General features: G+C 41.0%; 38 non-coding genes across 38 annotated transcripts; all 38 read left to right on the top strand.

Moving 5' to 3' along the window:
• The first annotated feature begins 337 nt into the window (after positions 1–337).
• Trnak-uuu lies at positions 338–410 on the top strand. Its single transcript has one exon. It is a non-coding gene; the product is annotated as a tRNA-Lys (tRNA).
• A 368-nt stretch (positions 411–778) lies between these two features.
• Trnak-uuu lies at positions 779–851 on the top strand. The gene has a single exon. It is a non-coding gene; the product is annotated as a tRNA-Lys (tRNA).
• A 74-nt stretch (positions 852–925) lies between these two features.
• Positions 926–998, top strand: Trnak-uuu. Its single transcript has one exon. It is a non-coding gene; the product is annotated as a tRNA-Lys (tRNA).
• Positions 999–1,368: 370 nt separating this feature from the next.
• Positions 1,369–1,441, top strand: Trnak-uuu. The gene has a single exon. It is a non-coding gene; the product is annotated as a tRNA-Lys (tRNA).
• Positions 1,442–1,809: 368 nt separating this feature from the next.
• Positions 1,810–1,882, top strand: Trnak-uuu. Its single transcript has one exon. It is a non-coding gene; the product is annotated as a tRNA-Lys (tRNA).
• A 74-nt stretch (positions 1,883–1,956) lies between these two features.
• On the top strand, positions 1,957–2,029 carry Trnak-uuu. The gene has a single exon. It is a non-coding gene; the product is annotated as a tRNA-Lys (tRNA).
• Positions 2,030–2,103: 74 nt separating this feature from the next.
• Positions 2,104–2,176, top strand: Trnak-uuu. Its single transcript has one exon. It is a non-coding gene; the product is annotated as a tRNA-Lys (tRNA).
• Positions 2,177–2,250: 74 nt separating this feature from the next.
• Positions 2,251–2,323, top strand: Trnak-uuu. Its single transcript has one exon. It is a non-coding gene; the product is annotated as a tRNA-Lys (tRNA).
• A 369-nt stretch (positions 2,324–2,692) lies between these two features.
• Trnak-uuu lies at positions 2,693–2,765 on the top strand. Its single transcript has one exon. It is a non-coding gene; the product is annotated as a tRNA-Lys (tRNA).
• A 368-nt stretch (positions 2,766–3,133) lies between these two features.
• Trnak-uuu lies at positions 3,134–3,206 on the top strand. Its single transcript has one exon. It is a non-coding gene; the product is annotated as a tRNA-Lys (tRNA).
• A 74-nt stretch (positions 3,207–3,280) lies between these two features.
• Trnak-uuu lies at positions 3,281–3,353 on the top strand. Its single transcript has one exon. It is a non-coding gene; the product is annotated as a tRNA-Lys (tRNA).
• A 369-nt stretch (positions 3,354–3,722) lies between these two features.
• Trnak-uuu lies at positions 3,723–3,795 on the top strand. Its single transcript has one exon. It is a non-coding gene; the product is annotated as a tRNA-Lys (tRNA).
• A 369-nt stretch (positions 3,796–4,164) lies between these two features.
• On the top strand, positions 4,165–4,237 carry Trnak-uuu. Its single transcript has one exon. It is a non-coding gene; the product is annotated as a tRNA-Lys (tRNA).
• Positions 4,238–4,311: 74 nt separating this feature from the next.
• Trnak-uuu lies at positions 4,312–4,384 on the top strand. Its single transcript has one exon. It is a non-coding gene; the product is annotated as a tRNA-Lys (tRNA).
• Positions 4,385–4,753: 369 nt separating this feature from the next.
• Positions 4,754–4,826, top strand: Trnak-uuu. The gene has a single exon. It is a non-coding gene; the product is annotated as a tRNA-Lys (tRNA).
• Positions 4,827–4,900: 74 nt separating this feature from the next.
• Trnak-uuu lies at positions 4,901–4,973 on the top strand. The gene has a single exon. It is a non-coding gene; the product is annotated as a tRNA-Lys (tRNA).
• An 811-nt stretch (positions 4,974–5,784) lies between these two features.
• Positions 5,785–5,857, top strand: Trnak-uuu. Its single transcript has one exon. It is a non-coding gene; the product is annotated as a tRNA-Lys (tRNA).
• Positions 5,858–5,931: 74 nt separating this feature from the next.
• Trnak-uuu lies at positions 5,932–6,004 on the top strand. Its single transcript has one exon. It is a non-coding gene; the product is annotated as a tRNA-Lys (tRNA).
• A 369-nt stretch (positions 6,005–6,373) lies between these two features.
• On the top strand, positions 6,374–6,446 carry Trnak-uuu. Its single transcript has one exon. It is a non-coding gene; the product is annotated as a tRNA-Lys (tRNA).
• Positions 6,447–6,814: 368 nt separating this feature from the next.
• Positions 6,815–6,887, top strand: Trnak-uuu. The gene has a single exon. It is a non-coding gene; the product is annotated as a tRNA-Lys (tRNA).
• A 74-nt stretch (positions 6,888–6,961) lies between these two features.
• On the top strand, positions 6,962–7,034 carry Trnak-uuu. Its single transcript has one exon. It is a non-coding gene; the product is annotated as a tRNA-Lys (tRNA).
• Positions 7,035–7,403: 369 nt separating this feature from the next.
• Positions 7,404–7,476, top strand: Trnak-uuu. Its single transcript has one exon. It is a non-coding gene; the product is annotated as a tRNA-Lys (tRNA).
• Positions 7,477–7,845: 369 nt separating this feature from the next.
• Trnak-uuu lies at positions 7,846–7,918 on the top strand. The gene has a single exon. It is a non-coding gene; the product is annotated as a tRNA-Lys (tRNA).
• A 74-nt stretch (positions 7,919–7,992) lies between these two features.
• Positions 7,993–8,065, top strand: Trnak-uuu. Its single transcript has one exon. It is a non-coding gene; the product is annotated as a tRNA-Lys (tRNA).
• Positions 8,066–8,434: 369 nt separating this feature from the next.
• Trnak-uuu lies at positions 8,435–8,507 on the top strand. Its single transcript has one exon. It is a non-coding gene; the product is annotated as a tRNA-Lys (tRNA).
• Positions 8,508–8,581: 74 nt separating this feature from the next.
• On the top strand, positions 8,582–8,654 carry Trnak-uuu. The gene has a single exon. It is a non-coding gene; the product is annotated as a tRNA-Lys (tRNA).
• Positions 8,655–9,023: 369 nt separating this feature from the next.
• Positions 9,024–9,096, top strand: Trnak-uuu. Its single transcript has one exon. It is a non-coding gene; the product is annotated as a tRNA-Lys (tRNA).
• Positions 9,097–9,464: 368 nt separating this feature from the next.
• Trnak-uuu lies at positions 9,465–9,537 on the top strand. Its single transcript has one exon. It is a non-coding gene; the product is annotated as a tRNA-Lys (tRNA).
• A 369-nt stretch (positions 9,538–9,906) lies between these two features.
• On the top strand, positions 9,907–9,979 carry Trnak-uuu. Its single transcript has one exon. It is a non-coding gene; the product is annotated as a tRNA-Lys (tRNA).
• A 74-nt stretch (positions 9,980–10,053) lies between these two features.
• On the top strand, positions 10,054–10,126 carry Trnak-uuu. The gene has a single exon. It is a non-coding gene; the product is annotated as a tRNA-Lys (tRNA).
• A 370-nt stretch (positions 10,127–10,496) lies between these two features.
• On the top strand, positions 10,497–10,569 carry Trnak-uuu. Its single transcript has one exon. It is a non-coding gene; the product is annotated as a tRNA-Lys (tRNA).
• Positions 10,570–10,938: 369 nt separating this feature from the next.
• Positions 10,939–11,011, top strand: Trnak-uuu. Its single transcript has one exon. It is a non-coding gene; the product is annotated as a tRNA-Lys (tRNA).
• Positions 11,012–11,085: 74 nt separating this feature from the next.
• Positions 11,086–11,158, top strand: Trnak-uuu. Its single transcript has one exon. It is a non-coding gene; the product is annotated as a tRNA-Lys (tRNA).
• A 370-nt stretch (positions 11,159–11,528) lies between these two features.
• On the top strand, positions 11,529–11,601 carry Trnak-uuu. Its single transcript has one exon. It is a non-coding gene; the product is annotated as a tRNA-Lys (tRNA).
• Positions 11,602–11,969: 368 nt separating this feature from the next.
• Positions 11,970–12,042, top strand: Trnak-uuu. Its single transcript has one exon. It is a non-coding gene; the product is annotated as a tRNA-Lys (tRNA).
• Positions 12,043–12,116: 74 nt separating this feature from the next.
• Trnak-uuu lies at positions 12,117–12,189 on the top strand. Its single transcript has one exon. It is a non-coding gene; the product is annotated as a tRNA-Lys (tRNA).
• An 811-nt stretch (positions 12,190–13,000) lies between these two features.
• Positions 13,001–13,073, top strand: Trnak-uuu. The gene has a single exon. It is a non-coding gene; the product is annotated as a tRNA-Lys (tRNA).
• Positions 13,074–13,147: 74 nt separating this feature from the next.
• Positions 13,148–13,220, top strand: Trnak-uuu. Its single transcript has one exon. It is a non-coding gene; the product is annotated as a tRNA-Lys (tRNA).
• The last annotated feature ends 187 nt before the right edge of the window (positions 13,221–13,407 follow it).

Below are 13,407 nucleotides of genomic sequence, written 5' to 3' on the forward strand. Positions count from 1 at the left end.
CCCATCTCTCGACCTCTCTAACACATTAGCATCAATTATTCTCGCGCTGTATTGAAAATACTTGTCTTTTAGAGCACGCAAAGCTTGGTATAGCATTATTTAAATATAAATCAGAACATTTTAGCTGGAAAAGTCTAGGAATGATATATGAAATGAAATTTGGATTAATTGCTAAGGGGAATTGTCCTGACATGTTTATGCATTGACGACTGATTGATAACTGATTGTTCGTGAGCCCGTGGGTGGGAGGAGCTTTCGCTTTTATAGCGGAACCTCGTGTTCAACAGAAAACAGTTTGCTGATCTCTCGACATTATTTGTAAGATATTACAACAAGCGCCCGGTTAGCTCAGATGGTAGAGCATCAGACTTTTAATCTGAGGGTCATGGGTTCGAGCCCCATATCGGGCGACTTATTTTTCTCTTTTTAACAGAAACGTTTGCCCATCTCTCGACCTCTCTAACACATTAGCATCAATTATTCTCGCGCTGTATTGAAAATGCTCGTATTTCAGAGCACGCAAAGCTTGGTATAGCATTATTTAAATAAAAATCAGAACATTTTAGCAGGAAAAGTCTAGGAATGATATATGAAATGAATTTGAATTAATCGCTAAGGGGAATTGTCCTGACATGTTGACGCATTGACGACTGATTGATAACTGATTGTTCGTGAGCCCGTTGGTGGAAGGAGCTTTCGCTTTTATAGCGGAACCTCGTGTTCAACAGAAAACAGTTTGCTCATCTCTCGACCTTATTTGTAAGATATTACAACAAGCGCCCGGTTAGCTCAGATGGTAGAGCATCAGACTTTTAATCTGAGGGTCATGGGTTCGAGCCCCATATCGGGCGACTTACTTTGCATTTTTTAACAGAAAATAGTTTGGACATTTCTCGACCTTTTTTGGTAAGACATGTCTACGAGCGCCCGGTTAGCTCAGATGGTAGAGCATCAGACTTTTAATCTGAGGGTCATGGGTTCGAGCCCCATACCGGGCGACTTATTTTTCTCTTTTTTAACAGAAAAGTTTGCCCATCCCTCGACCTCTCTAACACATTAGCATCAATTATTCTCGCGGCGTATTGAAAATGCTCGTCTTTAAGAGCACGCACAGCTGGGTATAGCATTATTTAAATATAAATCAGAACATTTTAGCTGGAAAAGTCTAGGAATGATATATGAAATGAAATTTGAATTAATCGCTAAGGGGAATTGTCCTGACATGTTAACGCATTGACTACTGATTGATAACTGATTGTTCGTGAGCCCGTGGGTGGGAGGAGCTTTCGCTTTTATAGCGGAACCTCGTGTTCAACAGAAAACAGTTTGTTCATCTTTCGACCTTATATGTAAGATATTACAAGAAGCGCCCGGTTACCTCAGATGGTAGAGCATCAGACTTTTAATCTGAGGGTCATGGGTTCGAGCCCCATATCGGGCGACTTATTTTTCTCTTTTTAACAGAAACGTTTGCCCATCTCTCGACCTCTCTAACACATTAGCATCAATTATTCTCGCGCTGTATTGAAAATGCTCGTCTTTTAGAGCACGCAAAGCTTGGTATAGCATTATTTAACAATAAATCAGAACATTTTAGCTGGAAAAGTCTAGGAATGATATATGAAATGAAATTTGAATTAATCGCTAAGGGGAATTGTCATGACATGTTGACGCATTGACGACTGATTGATAACTGATTGTTCGTAAGCCCGTGGGTGGGAGGAGCTTTCGCTTTCTAGCGGAACCTCGTGTTCAACAGAAAACAGTTTGCTGATCTCTCGACCTTATTTGTAAGATATTACAACAAGCGCCCGGTTAGCTCAGATGGTAGAGCATCAGACTTTTAATCTGAGGGTCATGGGTTCGAGCCCCATATCGGACGACTTACTTTGCTCTTTTTAACAGAAAATAGTTTGCACATTTCTCGAAATTTTTTGGTAAGACATGTCTACGAGCGCCCTGTTAGCTCAGATGGTAGAGCATCAGACTTTTAATCTGAGGGTCATGGGTTCGAGCCCCATATCGGGCGACTTACTTTGATCTTTTTAACAGAAAATAGTTTGCACATTTCTCAACCTTTTTTGGTAAGACATGTCTACTAACGCCCGGTTAGCTCAGATGGTAGAGCATCAGACTTTTAATCTGAGGGTCATGGGTTCGAGCTCCATATCGGGCGACTTACTTTGATCTTTTTAACAGAAAATAGTTTGCACATTTCTCAACCTTTTTTGGTAAGACATGTCTACTAACGCCCGGTTAGCTCGGATGGTAGAGCATCAGACTTTTAATCTGAGGGTCATGGGTTCGAGCCCCATATCGGGCGACTTATTTTTCTCTTTTTAACAGAAAAGTTTGCCCATCTCTCGACCTCTCTAAGATATTAGCATCAATTATTCTCGCGCCGTATTGAAAATGCTCGTCTTTTAGAGCACGCACAGCTGGGTATAGCATTATTTAAATATAAATCATAACATTTTAGCATGAAAAGTATAGGAATGATATATGAAATGAAATTTGAATTAATAGCTAAGGGGAATTGTCCTGACATGTTAACGCATTGACGACTGATTGATAACTGATTGTTCGTGAGCCCGTGGGTGGGAGGAGCTTTCGCTTTTATAGCGGAACCTCGTGTTCAACAGAAAACAGTTTGCTCATCTTTTGACCTTATATGTAAGATATTACAAGAAGCACCCGGTTACCTCAGACGGTAGAGCATCAGACTTTTAATCTGAGGGTCATGGGTTCGAGCCCCATATCGGGCGACTTATTTTTCTCTTTTTAACAGAAAAGTTTGCCCATCTCTCGACCTCTCTAACACATTAGCATCAATTATTCTCGCGCTGTATTGAAAATGCTCGTCTTTTAGAGCACGCAAAGCTTGGTATAGCATTATTTAACTATAAATCAGAACATTTTAGCTTGAAATGTCTAGGAATGATATATGAAATGAAATTTGAATTAATCGCTAAGGGGAATTGTCCTGACATGTTGACGCATTGACGACTGATTGATAACTGAATGTTCGTGAGCCCGTGGGTGGGAGGAGCTTTCGCTTTCTAGCGGAACCTCGTGTTCAACAGAAAACAGTTTGCTGATCTCTCGACCTTATTTGTAAGATATTACAACAAGCACCCGGTTAGCTCAGATGGTAGAGCATCAGACTTTTAATCTGAGGGTCATGGGTTCGAGCCCCATATCGGGCGACTTACTTTGCTCTTTTTAACAGAAAATAGTTTGCACATTTCTCAACCGTTTTTGGTAAGACATGTCTACTAGCGCCTGGTTAGCTCAGATGGTAGAGCATCAGACTTTTAATCTGAGTGTCATGGGTTCGAGCCCCATATCGGGCGACTTATTTTTCTCTTTTTAAGAGAAACGTTTGCCCATCTCTCGACCTCTCTAACACATTAGCATCAATTATTCTCGCGCTGTATTGAAACTGCTCGTCTTTTAGAGCACGCAAAGCTTGGTATAGCATTATTCAACTATAAATCAGAACATTTCAGCTGGAAAAGTCTAGGAATGATATATGAAATGAAATTTGAATTAATCGCTAAGGGGAATTGTCCTGACATGTTGACGCATTGACGACTGATTGATAACTGATTGTTCGTGAGCCCGTGGGTGGGAGAAGCTTTCGCTTTTATAGCGGAACCTCGTGTTCAACAGAAAACAGTTTGCTCATCTCTCGACCTTATTTGTAAGATATTACAACGAGCGCCCGGTTAGCTCAGATGGTAGAGCATCAGACTTTTAATCTGAGGGTCATGGGTTCGAGCCCCATATCGGGCGACTTATTTTTCTCTTTTTAACAGAAACGTTTGCCCATCTCTCGACCTTTCTAACACATTAGCATCAATTATTCTCGCGCTGTATTGAAAATGCTCGCCTTTTAGAGCACGCAAAGCTTGGTATAGCATTATTTAACTATAAATCAGAACATTTCATCTGGAAAAGTCTAGAAATGATATATGAAATGAAATTTGAATTAATCGCTAAGGGGAATTGTCCTGACATGTTGACGCATTGACGACTGATTGATAACTGATTGTTCGTGAGCCCGTGGGTGGGAGGAGCTTTCGCTTTTATAGCGGAACCTCGTGTTCAACAGAAAACAGTTTGCTCATCTCTCAACCTTATTTGTAACATATTACAACAAGCGCCCGGTTAGCTCAGATGGTAGAGCATCAGACTTTTAATCTGAGGGTCATGGGTTCGAGCCACATATCGGGCGACTTACTTTGCTCATTTTAACAGAAAATAGTTTGCACATTTCTCGACCTTTTTTGGTAAGACATGTCTACGAGCGCCCGGTTAGCTCAGATGGTAGAGCATCAGACTTTTAATCTGAGGGTCATGGGTTCGAGCCCCATATCGGGCGAATTATTTTTCTCTTTTTAACAGAAAAGTTTGCCCATCTCTCGACCTCTCTAACACATTAGCATCAATTATTCTCGCGCAGTATTGAAAATGCTCGTCTTTAAGAGCACGCACAGCTGGGTATAGCATTATTTAAATATAAATCAGGACATTTTAGCTGGAAAAGTCTAGGAATGATATATGAAATGAAATTTGAATTAATCGCTAAGGGGAATTGTCCTGACATGTTGACGCATTGACGACTGATTGATAACTGATTGTTCGTGAGCCCGTGGGTGGGAGGAGCTTTCCCTTTTATAGCGGAACCTCGTGTTCAACAGAAAACAGTTTGCTCATCTCTCGACCTTATTTGTAAGATATTACAACAAGCGCCCGGTTAGCTCAGATGGTAGAGCATCAGACTTTTAATCTGAGGGTCATGGGTTCAAGCCCAATATCGGGCGACTTACTTTGCTCTTTTTAACAGAAAATAGTTTGCACATTTCTCGACCTTTTTTGGTAAGACATGTCTACGAGCGCCCGGTTGGCTCAGATGGTAGAGCATCAGACTTTTAATCTGAGGGTCATGGGTTCGAGCCCCATATCGGGCGACTTATTTTTCTCTTTTTAACAGAAAAGTTTGCCCATCTCTCGACCTCTCTAACACATTAGCATCAATTATTCTCGCGCCGTATTGAAAATGCTCGTCTTTTAGAGCACGCACAGCTGGGTATAGCATTATTTAAATATAAATCAGAACATTTTAGCTGGAAAAGTCTAGAAAAGAAATATGAAATGAAATTTGAATTAAGCCCTTAAGGGAATTGTCCTGACATGTTGACGCATTGACGACTGATTGATAACTGATTGTTCGTGAGCCCGTGGGTGGGAGGAGCTTTCGCTTTTATAGCGGAACCTCGTGTTCAACAGAAAACAGTTTGCTCATCTTTTGACCTTATATGTAAGATATTACAAGAAGCACCCGGTTACCTCAGACGGTAGAGCATCAGACTTTTAATCTGAGGGTCATGGGTTCGAGCCTCATATCGGGCGACTTATTTTTCTCTTTTTAACAGAAAAGTTTGCCCATCTCTCGACCTCTCTAACACATTAGAATCAATTATTCTCGCGCAGTATTGAAAATGCTCGTCTTTAAGAGCACGCATAGCTGGGTATAGCATTATTTAAATATAAATCAGGAAATTTTAGCTGGAAAAGTCTAGGAATGATATATGAAATGAAATTTGAATTAATCGCTAAGGGGAATTGTCCTGACATGTTGACGCATTGACGACTGATTGATAACTGATTGTTCGTGAGCCCGTGGGTGGGAGGAGCTTTCCCTTTTATAGCGGAACCTCGTGTTCAACAGAAAACAGTTTGCTCATCTCTCGACCTTATTTGTAAGATATTACAACAAGCGCCCGGTTAGCTCAGATGGTAGAGCATCAGACTTTTAATCTGAGGGTCATAGGTTCAAGCCCAATATCGGGCGACTTACTTTGCTCTTTTTAACAGAAAATAGTTTGCACATTTCTCGACCTTTTTTGGTAAGACATGTCTACGAGCGCCCGGTTGGCTCAGATGGTAGAGCATCAGACTTTTAATCTGAGGGTCATGGGTTCGAGCCCCATATCGGGCGACTTATTTTTCTCTTTTTAACAGAAAAGTTTGCCCATCTCTCGACCTCTCTAACACATTAGCATCAATTATTCTCGCGCCGTATTGAAAATGCTCGTCTTTTAGAGCACGCACAGCTGGGTATAGCATTATTTAAATATAAATCATAACATTTTAGCATGAAAAGTATAGGAATGATATATGAAATGAAATTTGAATTAATAGCTAAGGGGAATTGTCCTGACATGTTAACGCATTGACGACTGATTGATAACTGATTGTTCGTGAGCCCGTGGGTGGGAGGAGCTTTCGCTTTTATAGCGGAACCTCGTGTTCAACAGAAAACAGTTTGCTCATCTTTTGACCTTATATGTAAGATATTACAAGAAGCACCCGGTTACCTCAGACGGTAGAGCATCAGACTTTTAATCTGAAGGTCATGGGTTCGAGCCCCATATCGGGCGACTTATTTTTCTCTTTTTAACAGAAAAGTTTGCCCATCTCTCGACCTCTCTAACACATTAGCATCAATTATTCTCGCGCTGTATTGAAAATGCTCGTCTTTTAGAGCACGCAAAGCTTGGTATAGCATTATTTAACTATAAATCAGAACATTTTAGCTTGAAATGTCTAGGAATGATATATGAAATAAAATTTGAATTAATCGCTAAGGGGAATTGTCCTGACATGTTGACGCATTGACGACTGATTGATAACTGAATGTTCGTGAGCCCGTGGGTGGGAGGAGCTTTCGCTTTCTAGCGGAACCTCGTGTTCAACAGAAAACAGTTTGCTGATCTCTCGACCTTAGTTGTAAGATATTACAACAAGCGCCCGGTTAGCTCAGATGGTAGAGCATCAGACTTTTAATCTGAGGGTCATGGGTTCGAGCCCCATATCGGGCGACTTACTTTGCTCTTTTTAACAGAAAATAGTTTGCACATTTCTCAACCGTTTTTGGTAAGACATGTCTACTAGCGCCTGGTTAGCTCAGATGGTAGAGCATCAGACTTTTAATCTGAGTGTCATGGGTTCGAGCCCCATATCGGGCGACTTATTTTTCTCTTTTTAAGAGAAACGTTTGCCCATCTCTCGACCTCTCTAACACATTAGCATCAATTATTCTCGCGCTGTATTGAAACTGCTCGTCTTTTAGAGCACGCAAAGCTTGGTATAGCATTATTTAACTATAAATCAGAACATTTCAGCTGGAAAAGTCTAGGAATGATATATGAAATGAAATTTGAATTAATCGCTAAGGGGAATTGTCCTGACATGTTGACGCATTGACGACTGATTGATAACTGATTGTTCGTGAGCCCGTGGGTGGGAGAAGCTTTCGCTTTTATAGCGGAACCTCGTGTTCAACAGAAAACAGTTTGCTCATCTCTCGACCTTATTTGTAAGATATTACAACGAGCGCCCGGTTAGCTCAGATGGTAGAGCATCAGACTTTTAATCTGAGGGTCATGGGTTCGAGCCCCATATCGGGCGACTTATTTTTCTCTTTTTAACAGAAACGTTTGCCCATCTCTCGACCTTTCTAACACATTAGCATCAATTATTCTCGCGCTGTATTGAAAATGCTCGCCTTTTAGAGCACGCAAAGCTTGGTATAGCATTATTTAACTATAAATCAGAACATTTCAGCTGGAAAAGTCTAGAAATGATATATGAAATGAAATTTGAATTAATCGCTAAGGGGAATTGTCCTGACATGTTGACGCATTGACGACTGATTGATAACTGATTGTTCGTGAGCCCGTGGGTGGGAGGAGCTTTCGCTTTTATAGCGGAACCTCGTGTTCAACAGAAAACAGTTTGCTCATCTCTCGACCTTATTTGTAAGATATTACAACAAGCGCCCGGTTAGCTCAGATGGTAGAGCATCAGACTTTTAATCTGAGGGTCATGGGTTCGAGCCACATATCGGGCGACTTACTTTGCTCATTTTAACAGAAAATAGTTTGCACATTTCTCGACCTTTTTTGGTAAGACATGTCTACGAGCGCCCGGTTAGCTCAGATGGTAGAGCATCAGACTTTTAATCTGAGGGTCATGGGTTCGAGCCCCATATCGGGCGAATTATTTTTCTCTTTTTAACAGAAAAGTTTGCCCATCTCTCGACCTCTCTAACACATTAGCATCAATTATTCTCGCGCAGTATTGAAAATGCTCGTCTTTAAGAGCACGCACAGCTGGGTATAGCATTATTTAAATATAAATCAGGACATTTTAGCTGGAAAAGTCTAGGAATGATATATGAAATGAAATTTGAATTAATCGCTAAGGGGAATTGTCCTGACATGTTGACGCATTGACGACTGATTGATAACTGATTGTTCGTGAGCCCGTGGGTGGGAGGAGCTTTCCCTTTTATAGCGGAACCTCGTGTTCAACAGAAAACAGTTTGCTCATCTCTCGACCTTATTTGTAAGATATTACAACAAGCGCCCGGTTAGCTCAGATGGTAGAGCATCAGACTTTTAATCTGAGGGTCATGGGTTCAAGCCCAATATCGGGCGACTTACTTTGCTCTTTTTAACAGAAAATAGTTTGCACATTTCTCGACCTTTTTTGGTAAGACATGTCTACGAGCGCCCGGTTGGCTCAGATGGTAGAGCATCAGACTTTTAATCTGAGGGTCATGGGTTCGAGCCCCATATCGGGCGACTTATTTTTCTCTTTTTAACAGAAAAGTTTGCCCATCTCTCGACCTCTCTAACACATTAGCATCAATTATTCTCGCGCCGTATTGAAAATGCTCGTCTTTTAGAGCACGCACAGCTGGGTATAGCATTATTTAAATATAAATCAGAACATTTTAGCTGGAAAAGTCTAGAAAAGAAATATGAAATGAAATTTGAATTAAGCCCTTAAGGGAATTGTCCTGACATGTTGACGCATTGACGACTGATTGATAACTGATTGTTCGTGAGCCCGTGGGTGGGAGGAGCTTTCGCTTTTCTAGCGGAACCTCGTGTTCAACAGAAAACAGTTTGCTAATCTTTCGACCTTATATGTAAGATATTACAAGAAGAACCCGGTTACCTCAGATGGTAGAGCATCAGACTTTTAATCTGAGGGTCATGGGTTCGAGCCCCATATCGGGCGACTTATTTTTCTCTTTTTAACAGAAACGTTTGCCCATCTCTCGACCTCTCTAACACATTAGCATCAATTATTCTCGCGCTGTATTGAAAATGCTCGTATTTTAGAGCACGCAAAGCTTGGTATAGCATTATTTAAATATAAATCAGAACATTTTAGCAGAAAAAGTCTAGGAATGATATATGAAATGAATTTGAATTAATCGCTAAGGGGAATTGTCCTGACATGTTGACGCATTGACGACTGATTGATAACAGATTGTTCGTGAGCCCGTTGGTGGAAGGAGCTTTCGCTTTTATAGCGGAACCTCGTGTTCAACAGAAAACAGTTTGCTCATCTCTCGACCTTATTTGTAAGATATTACAACAAGCGCCCGGTTACCTCAGATGGTAGAGCATCAGACTTTTAATCTGAGGGTCATGGGTTCGAGCCCCATATCGGGCGACTTATTTTTCTCTTTTTAACAGAAACGTTTGCCCATCTCTCGACCTCTCTAACACATTAGCATCAATTATTCTCGCAATGTATTGAAAATGCTCGTCTTTTAGAGAACGCACAGCTGGGTATAGCATTATTTAAATATAAATCAGAACATTTTAGCAGGAAAAGTCTAGGAATGATATATGAAATGAAATTTGAATTAATCGCTAAGGGGAATTGTCCTGACATGTTGACGCATTGACGACTGATTGATAACTGATTGTTCGTGAGCCCGTTGGAGGAAGGAGCTTTCGCTTTTATAGCGGAACCTCGTGTTCAACAGAAAACAGTTTGCTCATCTCTCGACCTTATTTGTAAGATATTACAACAAGCGCCCGGTTAGCTCAGATGGTAGAGCATCAGACTTTTAATCTGAGGGTCATGGGTTCGAGCCCCATATCGGGCGACTTACTTTGCACTTTTTAACAGAAAATAGTTTGGACATTTCTCGACCTTTTTTGGTAAGACATGTCTACGAGCGCCCGGTTAGCTCAGATGGTAGAGCATCAGACTTTTAATCTGAGGGTCATGGGTTCGAGCCCGATACCGGGCGACTTATTTTTCTCTTTTTTAACAGAAAAGTTTGCCCATCCCTCGACCTCTCTAACACATTAGCATCAATTATTCTCGCGCCGTATTGAAAATGCTCGTCTTTAAGAGCACGCACAGCTGGGTATAGCATTATTTAAATATAAAAAAGAACATTTTAGCTGGAAAAGTCTAGGAATGATATATGAAATGAAATTTGAATTAATCGCTAAGGGGAATTGTCCTGACATGTTGACGCATTGACGACTGATTGATAACTGATTGTTCGTGAGCCCGTGGGTGGGAGGAGCTTTCGCTTTTATAGCGGAACCTCGTGTTCAACAGAAAACAGTTTGCTGATCTCTCGACCTTATTTGTAAGATATTACAACAAGCGCCCGGTTAGCTCAGATTGTAGAGCATCAGACTTTTAATCTGAGGGTCATGGGTTCGAGCCCCATATCGGGCGACTTATTTTTCTCTTTTTAACAGAAACGTTTGCCCATCTCTCGACCTCTCTAACACATTAGCATCAATTATTCTCGCAATGTATTGAAAATGCTCGTCTTTTAGAGAACGCACAGCTGGGTATAGCATTATTTAAATATAAATCAGAACATTTTAGCAGGAAAAGTCTAGGAATGATATATGAAATGAAATTTGAATTAATCGCTAAGGGGAATTGTCCTGACATGTTGACGCATTGACGACTGATTGATAACTGATTGTTCGTGAGCCCGTTGGTGGAAGGAGCTTTCGCTTTTATAGCGGAACCTCGTGTTCAACAGAAAACAGTTTGCTCATCTCTCGACCTTATTTGTAAGATATTACAACAAGCGCCCGGTTAGCTCAGATGGTAGAGCATCAGACTTTTAATCTGAGGGTCATGGGTTCGAGCCCCATATCGGGCGACTTACTTTGCACTTTTTAACAGAAAATAGTTTGGACATTTCTCGACCTTTTTTGGTAAGACATGTCTACGAGCGCCCGGTTAGCTCAGATGGTAGAGCATCAGACTTTTAATCTGAGGGTCATGGGTTCGAGCCCGATACCGGGCGACTTATTTTTCTCTTTTTTAACAGAAAAGTTTGCCCATCCCTCGACCTCTCTAACACATTAGCATCAATTATTCTCGCGCCGTATTGAAAATGCTCGTCTTTAAGAGCACGCACAGCTGGGTATAGCATTATTTAAATATAAATCAGAACATTTTAGCTGGAAAAGTCTAGGAATGATATATGAAATGAAATTTGAATTAATCGCTAAGGGGAATTGTCCTGACATGTTGACGCATTGACGACTGATTGATAACTGATTGTTCGTGAGCCCGTGGGTGGGAGGAGCTTTCGCTTTTATAGCGGAACCTCGTGTTCAACAGAAAACAGTTTGCTGATCTCTCGACCTTATTTGTAAGATATTACAACAAGCGCCCGGTTAGCTCAGATTGTAGAGCATCAGACTTTTAATCTGAGGGTCATGGGTTCGAGCCCCATATCGGGCGACTTATTTTTCTCTTTTTAACAGAAACGTTTGCCCATCTCTCGACCTCTCTAACACATTAGCATCAATTATTCCCGCGCTGTATTGAAAATGCTCGTATTTTAGAGCACGCAAAGCTTGGTATAGCATTATTTAAATATAAATCAGAACATTTTAGCAGGAAAAGTCTAGGAATGATATATGAAATGAATTTGAATTAATCGCTAAGGGGAATTGTCCTGACATGTTGACGCATTGACGACTGATTGATAACTGATTGTTCGTGAGCCCGTGGGTGGGAGGAGCTTTCGCTTTTATAGCGGAACCTCGTGTTCAACAGAAAACAGTTTGCTCATCTCTCGACCTTATTTGTAAGATATTACAACAAGCGCCCGGTTAGCTCAGATGGTAGAGCATCAGACTTTTAATCTGAGGGTCATGGGTTCAAGCCCAATATCGGGCGACTTACTTTGCTCTTTTTAACAGAAAATAGTTTGCACATTTCTCGACCTTTTTTGGTAAGACATGTCTACGAGCGCCCGGTTGGCTCAGATGGTAGAGCATCAGACTTTTAATCTGAGGGTCATGGGTTCGAGCCCCATATCGGGCGACTTATTTTTCTCTTTTTAACAGAAAAGTTTGCCCATCTCTCGACCTCTCTAACACATTAGCATCAATTATTCTCGCGCCGTATTGAAAATGCTCGTCTTTTAGAGCACGCACAGCTGGGTATAGCATTATTTAAATATAAATCAGAACATTTTAGCTGGAAAAGTCTAGAAAAGAAATATGAAATGAAATTTGAATTAAGCCCTTAAGGGAATTGTCCTGACATGTTGACGCATTGACGACTGATTGATAACTGATTGTTCGTGAGCCCGTGGGTGGGAGGAGCTTTCGCTTTTATAGCGGAACCTCGTGTTCAACAGAAAACAGTTTGCTCATCTTTTGACCTTATATGTAAGATATTACAAGAAGCACCCGGTTACCTCAGACGGTAGAGCATCAGACTTTTAATCTGAGGGTCATGGGTTCGAGCCTCATATCGGGCGACTTATTTTTCTCTTTTTAACAGAAAAGTTTGCCCATCTCTCGACCTCTCTAACACATTAGAATCAATTATTCTCGCGCAGTATTGAAAATGCTCGTCTTTAAGAGCACGCACAGCTGGGTATAGCATTATTTAAATATAAATCAGGAAATTTTAGCTGGAAAAGTCTAGGAATGATATATGAAATGAAATTTGAATTAATCGCTAAGGGGAATTGTCCTGACATGTTGACGCATTGACGACTGATTGATAACTGATTGTTCGTGAGCCCGTGGGTGGGAGGAGCTTTCCCTTTTATAGCGGAACCTCGTGTTCAACAGAAAACAGTTTGCTCATCTCTCGACCTTATTTGTAAGATATTACAACAAGCGCCCGGTTAGCTCAGATGGTAGAGCATCAGACTTTTAATCTGAGGGTCATAGGTTCAAGCCCAATATCGGGCGACTTACTTTGCTCTTTTTAACAGAAAATAGTTTGCACATTTCTCGACCTTTTTTGGTAAGACATGTCTACGAGCGCCCGGTTGGCTCAGATGGTAGAGCATCAGACTTTTAATCTGAGGGTCATGGGTTCGAGCCCCATATCGGGCGACTTATTTTTCTCTTTTTAACAGAAAAGTTTGCCCATCTCTCGACCTCTCTAACACATTAGCATCAATTATTCTCGCGCCGTATTGAAAATGCTCGTCTTTTAGAGCACGCACAGCTGGGTATAGCATTATTTAAATATAAATCATAACATTTTAGCATGAAAAGTATAGGAATGATATATGAAATG

This window comes from Nematostella vectensis, chromosome 12, assembly GCF_932526225.1.
Source record: "Nematostella vectensis chromosome 12, jaNemVect1.1, whole genome shotgun sequence".
Lineage (NCBI taxonomy): Eukaryota > Metazoa > Cnidaria > Anthozoa > Actiniaria > Edwardsiidae > Nematostella > Nematostella vectensis.